General features: G+C 43.5%; 1 long non-coding RNA gene across 1 annotated transcript; it reads right to left on the reverse strand.

The window, feature by feature from the left end:
• Positions 1–584: 584 nt before the first annotated feature.
• Positions 585–4501, reverse strand: LOC127695888 (uncharacterized). Its single transcript, XR_007980137.1, has 2 exons — positions 4169–4501; positions 585–2339 (listed from the first exon to the last, which is right to left on the reverse strand). It is a non-coding gene; the product is annotated as an uncharacterized LOC127695888 (long non-coding RNA).
• Between the last annotated feature and the right edge of the window lie 4175 nt (positions 4502–8676).

The following is an 8676-nucleotide window of genomic DNA, read 5'->3' on the forward strand; positions in this document are numbered from 1 at the left end:
TCTCCTACTGAGATTCAGGCAACATCAGACACATCTACTCCAATCTTCACCCACCTTGACAATCCTAAGCAGGAAATCATTTTCCACAGGAGGCCACCAAGGTCATTCAATCAGACCTAAGCAACAAGATATCCAGGCTGGAATACAATGGAGCTATGCCATGGAGCCACAAAAGTTTCATAAGAGTGCCAATTAAAAACAAATGTCTGAAGGGAGAGGGCAGAAGTAAATCCTGGGCCTCCAAATGCAGACTATTTTTAAGAAAAAAAACTTCTGTGAATGAAGTGAGCCAACCACTCTAAAACATTCTAAATTTCCCTGAGTTACTAGCATCAGATGCTTTATCCATGAAACCCTACAGGAGAACAGGATAAGACACTCAGGGATTCCTTGAGTATCCTATAGCTAGGACTCATCCAGTAGGTCACACTTTTGTCTCCAGTGAAATAAGGCCATGTGGAAATAGTGTATTTCTTCAAACTAGGGCATGGCCTACAAAAACAATAGAATCAACAGATTCTGAACATCCTGTATCACAAAGAAGTAAAAAATAGTAATATTCCAGCCTAAAACATGAGAACAAGACTTTTTTAAAGATTTATTTTATTTAATGTATATGAGTACACTGTAGCTGTACAGATGGGTGTGAACCATCATGTGGTTGCTGGGAATTGAATTCAGGACCTCTGCTCACTCTGGTCGGCCCCACTCACTCTGACCCAAAGATTTTATTTATTGTTATATCTAAGAACACTGTAGCTGTCTTCAGACACACCAGAAGAGTGAGTCAGATCTCATTACAGATGGTTGTGAGCCACCATGTAGTTGATGGAATTTGAACTCAGGACCTTTGGAAGAGCAGTCAGTGCTCTTAACTGCTGAGCCACCTCTCTAGCCCCAAGAATAAGTCTTAACCCTTTGTACCACCTCTGACACAAAGAGAGCATGTAATCTGAAGACAATAGGGACAGTTACTCAAATATATTTACAAATTTGCATGCTGAAGCAGTACACAAGGGATCTCTAACCTGGGTGCTCAAGTTTGCTGCACAGAGCTGAGTGAATGGATTTTAGAATTCCCCAGGATCATCCCACCCCTCTGCTGTACACAGGCACCTTTAGGACTTCAGGTCTGGATGTAGACATTTGAAACATGGTGACAGTTTTGTACTGTCTTATTTACTATGGTGAGAACACTAATCTGACTATCACCTATTCTACTTGAGACCAGATCAGAAGTATCCAGATGCTAAGTGATGGTCCAGAACTCAGCTGCACTGGAGGCATGTTAAGGATGTCTGAATCCAGATTGCAATGAGATGGACCTCAAGCTACCTGCTAATCCCATCTAGAGCATTCCAATGTCTCTCCCCAAGAATGGCTATTAGCAATATACCATCATTCTTCCTAAGCCTCATTCCATTTTCATTTTTTAAAGATTTATTTATTTACTTTAAGTATATGAGTACACTGTTGTTGTCTTCAGACACCAGAAGAAGGTATCAGATCCCATTATAGATGGTTGTGAGACACCATGTGGTTGCTGGGAATTGAACTCAGGACCTCTGGAATAAAATCAGTGCTCTTAACCACTGAACCACCACTCCAGCCCTCATTACATTTTCTTAAGCCTCGAAAACAACTAACAAACTTAAACTTCTTAAAAATCTTCTCAGGCAAAATTTGAAAGGGTGAATCATACAAGCCATTTCTAAAACAGATTGCATAAGTCACTCATTTTCCTGGGACTAGTCTGATATCAACCATCTCAGGCTACCAGCAAAGGCAGTGGCTACCTATGGAGCTGTGACTCTTGTCACTTTTAGGTAACTGTGTCAGAACACCAATAGGCATGTGAATCAATGCCAGATCAGATAAACAGGATTCCCGATACATCCTCTACCATGGTTATTCAAATTTAGATCTGTGCTGGCTATCTCACACAAGAACATGAGGATTTAAACTTCAAGTTATTGCACCTAACTCAACCAATAAAGAGGGATTTTCCAAAATGTGAGCTTGCAGTAAGGCAATTGCTAGAAGCCCAAGAGGTGGGTTTACTGGAATAGGATAGAGAGCCTGGCTTCCTTAGGGACATCCAATGCCTCCAACAAAACTATCCAAAATGCCTACTTCTGCAATCAGCGACAACTTCAGTCATCTAGCCCCTTCCAATGATCTCCTTCTGGGAACTGCTGCAACGCTTCTCTGCTGTGCCTGGAAAGCGCCAGCTCAGCTGTCTTCTGCAGGGTGTGCTACTCAACCTCCCCCTGATGCTTGCGTGGGACTTCTCATTGTGTAGAGGGACATTCCCAGCCTTCACATTTTCCAGAGGGTTGCTACGGAATCGAGACAAAGTTAGGAAAGCTGCTTAAAAAATAACTTGATAATCCTATAAGGCATAGACTGGCCCTAACGTAGAACCACCCAGTCACAAATGCCAATAGCACTGAGCTTGATCACACAGAGGCTGGTACTCTTAGAGCAATCTAAACAATTCATACCCTTTGGTATCTGTCCAGAGGCACAAATTAAGACGTCAGGGGCTTTAAAATATTTAAGACCTAAAGTACAGAACGATAAGCCCAATGCAGCTGTCTGAGCCCACCACTGTGCAGGACCAAGGCTTCTCCCACCCAGCTCTTCAGTGCTTCCCCCAAAGACCCTTCCCATGCTCTACACTGTCCCTTCTAAGTGGTGTACATAGTAAAAGTAAATCAGCTTTACCCTGTTTCCTCTGGAGATAAAGGCCCCCATATGTGCCATCAAGATACACTGCCAGCCCACCCAATGGAGTCCATTCCTGACAGCTGGGGACAGAACTGAGACAAGAACCCAGCTCTTAATTTCAAAGATACTTACCCTCAGACCAGAGAGCATCCCAAGTCTCTCAATCTCAAGATTCACCCCTCCACCATCAAATTCTAACTCTCAGAAGACCAGCATCCCCACAACATGACTTGTGGACCTTAGTTAACCTCCACCGTGATTGACAAGATAATCCTTCTCCTTTGTGAAAAGTGAAAGGACTCTAGCCAGCCCTAGGGGAGGCTCTGGCAGGCCTTGCCCTTCCCCCTCATTCCCTCTGCCTTGCTAAAAACCATTAGATTACACTTGTAAAGCTAGCCAAAAAAAAAAAAAAAAAAGTCTATTCCCTTATTTGGCCTACTGACTACCAACGTCCAGCTATCAGAGTATTAATAGTCCAGCAATCACCGGGCGGTGGTGGTGCACGCCTGTAATCCCAGCACTCTGAGAGGCAAAGGCAGGAGGATTTCTGAGTTTGGGGCCAGCCTGGTCTACAAAGTGAGTTCCAGGACAGCCAGGGCTACACAGAGAAACCCTGTCTTGAAAAAAACAAAAACAAAAACAAAAACAAAACAAAAGTCCCCTTTGGTTGCCCTAATAAACATGCCCAATTAATATTATACACCTCATCCTAACTCCGGGTTTCCCCAGTTACTTTTACAAGCCACTAGTTTCCTATAAACCACATCTTTCTCATCTCTATCTGGATGCAATCTTTTGTGCCCTACTCCCAGGACAAATATCCCTTCCTCCTCTTCCTTGTTCCTTTCTCTCCTTTTCTCTTGTTCTATCTCTGTCTTTGTTTCTTATTCCCTGTCCTTTGTCCTTTAGGGCAAATAAGTCTCCGTTATGCTGAAATTTTAGTCTTGGGTGTCTTGTGATGATTCCAGTCCCTTCAAAGGTTAATACTAAGTATCAGGTCCCTACCTGTCCATGGGAGGAGACACCTCAGCTCCTCTAACATGGCTAACTGCAAATTCCACAACCCAAGGTGCCACAGATGGAACTATACTAAGACACTGTGAACCCAGTCAAAAACCTGACCCAAGTCCAAAGGCCTTAGTAGGAAAAGACTTCTTTACTGCTTCTAGCTAGCTTGGCATTGCATCAAACTACTGTCTAAATAGCTATGCTTATTCCCACAAAAGGCCACTTCAAGCCTTATTCAGAGAACTTCTTTGCAGAGAACAGGGGCAAACAGAGATCCCTGGCTGCACATGACGCTGAGATTGACAGGTGGCTTAGCCCTAAGCAAGACAATCCCCTTCAGGCTCAGAAAATTTCACAGAAGAGGATGCAGAGAGTGTTAAGGCCCAAAAGATAAGGAAGGAGCTGTGAGGTACCACCCTTCCAAGCTTACCTTGACCTTGGCAATCATGACCCAGCAGCTGTTCTTCCTGACACTGGGCTGACTTGAAACTGGCTTGGCCTGTTTTGTTGAGAGTGGGTGGGGAGTCCAGGATCCTACCAATTATTCCTGAGCTGTTTGGAAACTAACAGATTCTGGTAAAGGTCATAGGTACAACATTCAACTTGTACCCAGTAGTAAGTGAGCCCACCAGGCTCAGGGGGGAATTCCAAACCCATGATCATATTGATGACATAGAATGTACTCAGTAGGACATCAGTAATCTAGGGTGGATTTATAAGGAAGTAGGACTAGAGACAGAGAAGAAATGAGAGTGGAAGAGTAATAAGAATCTATTATATCCATGGGTTATATTATCAAACAATATAAAATAAATTATTATCAAAACAATATAAAATAAATATAAATATACAATGCATTTTAAAGATATACATATTTTATGTATATGAGTGTTCTACATGCATGTCTCATGAGAGAAGGAGGCATCAGACAGAAGAGGGCATCAAATCCATAAGCCACCAAGCTCTTAGCTGCTGAGCCATCTCTCCAGGCCCCAAACTACAATGTCTTAAACAAGAAAGCAGAAGGGGCTTTGTGGAGAAGGAAGGGTGGAACAAGGGGCAGTGAGTGAGTTAGATAAAACAACTGCATGTCTCTTACATATGAATCTACACTTATGTAAGAAAGGAGGGCCTGTTCGGGCAAAGGCAAGAAAATGTGAGGGAGGTGGGAGGACAAGGGAATGTTGGAGGAGCACGAGTATGAGCTAGGGAGAGTGGAGCGTATGAAAATAGCATACAAAGTGATGGGTTTCCATGTCACAATGCAAAGATCGTACAGCAGTAAGCCACTCGGGGAAAACATTTGCTCCAGGCCTGCCTGAAGGTGCATTTGTTTCCTTTGCACCCCTGGCAAATGTGCAGTCAGACACGAGGCTCTGGAAATTCAGAGATCCAGAGTACCAAGCACATCAGGTGTAATTCCGTGACCTAGAACCAAGAGCCTCAGGCCTCAGAAGCACCGAGAACCTGTTCTGTGTCTAACCTCTGTCCCGTCTTTCTAGCCTTTCGGGCTCACAGTCATGGCACTTTTAGGAGCTTCTGCTGCACTCGGCAGCACTGAGAGAGCTGAAGATGTGAAGCAGGTGACCTACCTTGTGGGGTTTCTCATGACTGAAGGGGACAGCTGAGGCAATGATGTGCAGATGGACTCTCTGGGATAGTAAGCCAAAACAAACCCCTTTCTCCTTTGAGTTGTTTTTGAGCATGGTGTTTTATCACAGCAACAGAGTCATACAGCAGCAAAGTCATGCAGTCGTGAAGACATGCTTCAAGATGAGGCCCACACTGAGATCTAGCATAAGAACAGTAGGGCCAAACATGAGATATATGGACCCCAGAAATGCTACAAAGAGAAAAGTTAGTGGCTAAAGTCACCTGGTCTGGTGCTATCCCAGTCAGAAGCTCTAGAATGTGTCATTGTATTACAGAGCTCCTTAAAAACATGCTGGGCCTGCCGGGCAGTGGTGGCGCACGCCTGTAATCCCAGCACTTGGGAAGCAGAGGCAGGTGGATTTCTGAGTTTGAGGCCAGCCTGGTCTACAGAGTGAGTTCCAGGACAGCCAGGGCTACACAGAGAAACCCTGTCTCAAAAACAGAACAAAACAAAACAAAACAAATCAAAAAAACAAAACATGCTGGGCCATCAACATATCAACATTCAACCAACAGACTTGTATAACGGATGAACTGGATCCCTGCATGTGGCCAGTGAGAAAAGAAAAGGCCTTAAAATAGTAGCAACTAATGGATGGGAGCACTCACTCTATAATGAAACTTCAAAGTAAACATGGTCAGTAGATTCAGATCTTACAAATGGAAGATTGAAACTTTTTTTTTTTTAATTTGGTTATTCTGTGTAGCCCTGGCTACACAGAGAAAATTGTATAAGAATGCAATCCTGGGCCACACCTTCTGCTGGAAACCTATATAAGGACATTGGAAGAAGGAAGAGTCTCTTTTCTTCACCTGTGTGCCTTGTGGGACTGAGCAACTGCCAGATCCTTGGACTTCCACCCACAGCTGCTGCTGACCATTGTTGGGAGTTGGACCACAGACTGTAAGTCATCGACAAATTCCCTTACTACATAGAGACTACCCATAAGTTCTGTGACTCTAGAGAACCCTAATGACAAAACAGAAACATCAAAGTATAGAAAGACATTACTCAACCAATGTACCAGCACCAACAGTGTTCCTGTTCTATGCAAAGGAGGAAGAGGAGGAGGAAGAGCTGGAGGAGGAAGAAATGGTAAATATTAAGCTGTTGAGAGAAAATTTGGTTCCTATACGTTCATGCAAAAAAAGAAATAATCATTGTAAATGATTATGCTACCATGGTTGTTTGGAGATATCCTTAAAACTAGTCATGAAAATTCCAAGTGAGCATAAATTCAGTCAATACATTTGTAGAAAGACAGAAGAGGCCCAAGATACACACACTTATTCATGTGTACTCTTACAACGGCAAGTAGACTGACTGGTGAGAGACTGGATGAATGGATTAATGTCCTCCACAGGCTCATGTTTTGAGTACCTGGTCCACTGCTTATAATGCTTTTTTGAAGGCTATGGAGCCCTTAAGAACATGGGGTCTTCTACTAGATACAGAGACATGTTTTGGAGCTTTCCCATCCTCTCCCTGGTGGCACTGCCTTGTTTGTACACTTTGCCTCCTGTCTGCTACCATATGAACAGCCTCTGTGCCACATGTTCCCAGTGCTATAGACAACCACTCCAACATACCTTCCTCTCATCATGGACTCCAACAACCTTTTCCTTAAAGTTGTTTTTCAGGTAATATCACTGACACAGACAAGATTCATAGAAAACAGGCAACAAATTCTGAGGAATAGGCATCTAAAGGAAACTGTAGAACCACCAACCAAAGCACATTGTACCCAAAGGTCAGTCTAGTTGGGGATTAATTTAAAGAATGCACTGTAACCCACTAGTCAAACAGTCTACTTATATGCTTTGCCACTCAAGAAATCCTAACCAGAGCCTTTAACTGAGTAGACTTCCCATGGACTAGTCTAATTTGCCAGCAGTGTAATATTTAAGTCCTCTAGAAGGTTAGCATCCCATCACCAGGGTAAACTATCTCTTATCAGCAAACAATAACATCTAACTTTTCATCATGAAGAGCATTCATCCTAGTGTGGTAGATACACATTAAATAGAAAGTTAGCATCCCATGCCTCTATATTCAGAACACCCAGTTTACCACATAGAATCTCACGTACTTCACCTGAACAAGTGACCAACTAAGATTTCAATAAGAACAATGGACCAGGCTATCCTGCTTTTATCATACATCCTGGGACTATTGGAAGAATTATCTGAAATTCTCAGCAAAAGCATAAGCTTGAAGTGCATGATGGAGGATGCCGTGCAGACACCAAATGCCAACACTCTGCTAGGACAGCTAGCATTTCCAACATGCTATCTTCTGATACAGGGAGATATTCTTAGTTGTCACCAAATCTGGAAGTTAGCGTCAACATAGACCCACTAACACCCTGCATTAAACAACACGTTGCTAGGGAAAAATTATGCAGTTTTGTGGCAACTATTACTGAAGCTAAGAAACAGAATCAGGGATCATATGTAAGGCCAGAAAAACTCTGCTTTTGCTAGAAACCTTGGGATTAAGAAATCCCTCCAAGCAGCACACTATGATAAATAAGGTCATCCTAATCAGAGCCCAGTGGTGATGAGACCAAGAAGGCACCAAGCTTCCCCAGGACCCTACTGTACACCACTGACGCCCTCAAGGGTGTCATAGATATGAAGGTTGGTAATAACTATGACCAACTCTTGCTTCCAATGGAGGTCATTTCGCACCATCCTCAAGTCAATCATGGAACCAAGTAGCCCTTCTCCTGGAGGGTTAAGACTAAGTCTGACCTCAAGACTCTAATCTTCTGGGTCTCTGCCCTTTCTGGGCTCCACTTTATGCTTATTTACATTCCTTCCTTAGTCAGCAGCAAGCCGGGACTGACCAAGCCAGGACTGGCCAGGCCCCTCCACATGGTGAGTTCAAACCGCAATCTCTAGGAGGCTAGGGCTCCCATTATGCCTTCCTTCAACCTCTGCTCTCTAGAATGTTTTAACATCAACATCAAGAGTAGTTCTCAGTCCTGGCCCCTCAGTCAACTCCACAAGACTGGGGTTCTACCAATTAGGCAGGCTGGCTGTGCTTCCCCCAGCAGGAAGGACCCCAAAATAAAATGTTAGCAATCAATATGGCCCTAAGCCATTACCATCACTTGTTGAAAGAGTGTGTCTACATAAATTCAGCAAGAATTACTCTTCATGTCTAATAAGAATTAATTTCATAGCATGCAGAGCCACACCCTCCAGGAGCTACAGTTCTCTGTGAAACTCTGGATCACAGCCTACCTTGAAGCTACCGCTATGCCTGTGCATCTATAACAA

The sequence above is a fragment of the Apodemus sylvaticus genome, chromosome 11, assembly GCF_947179515.1.
Source record: "Apodemus sylvaticus chromosome 11, mApoSyl1.1, whole genome shotgun sequence".
Classification (NCBI taxonomy): domain Eukaryota; kingdom Metazoa; phylum Chordata; class Mammalia; order Rodentia; family Muridae; genus Apodemus; species Apodemus sylvaticus.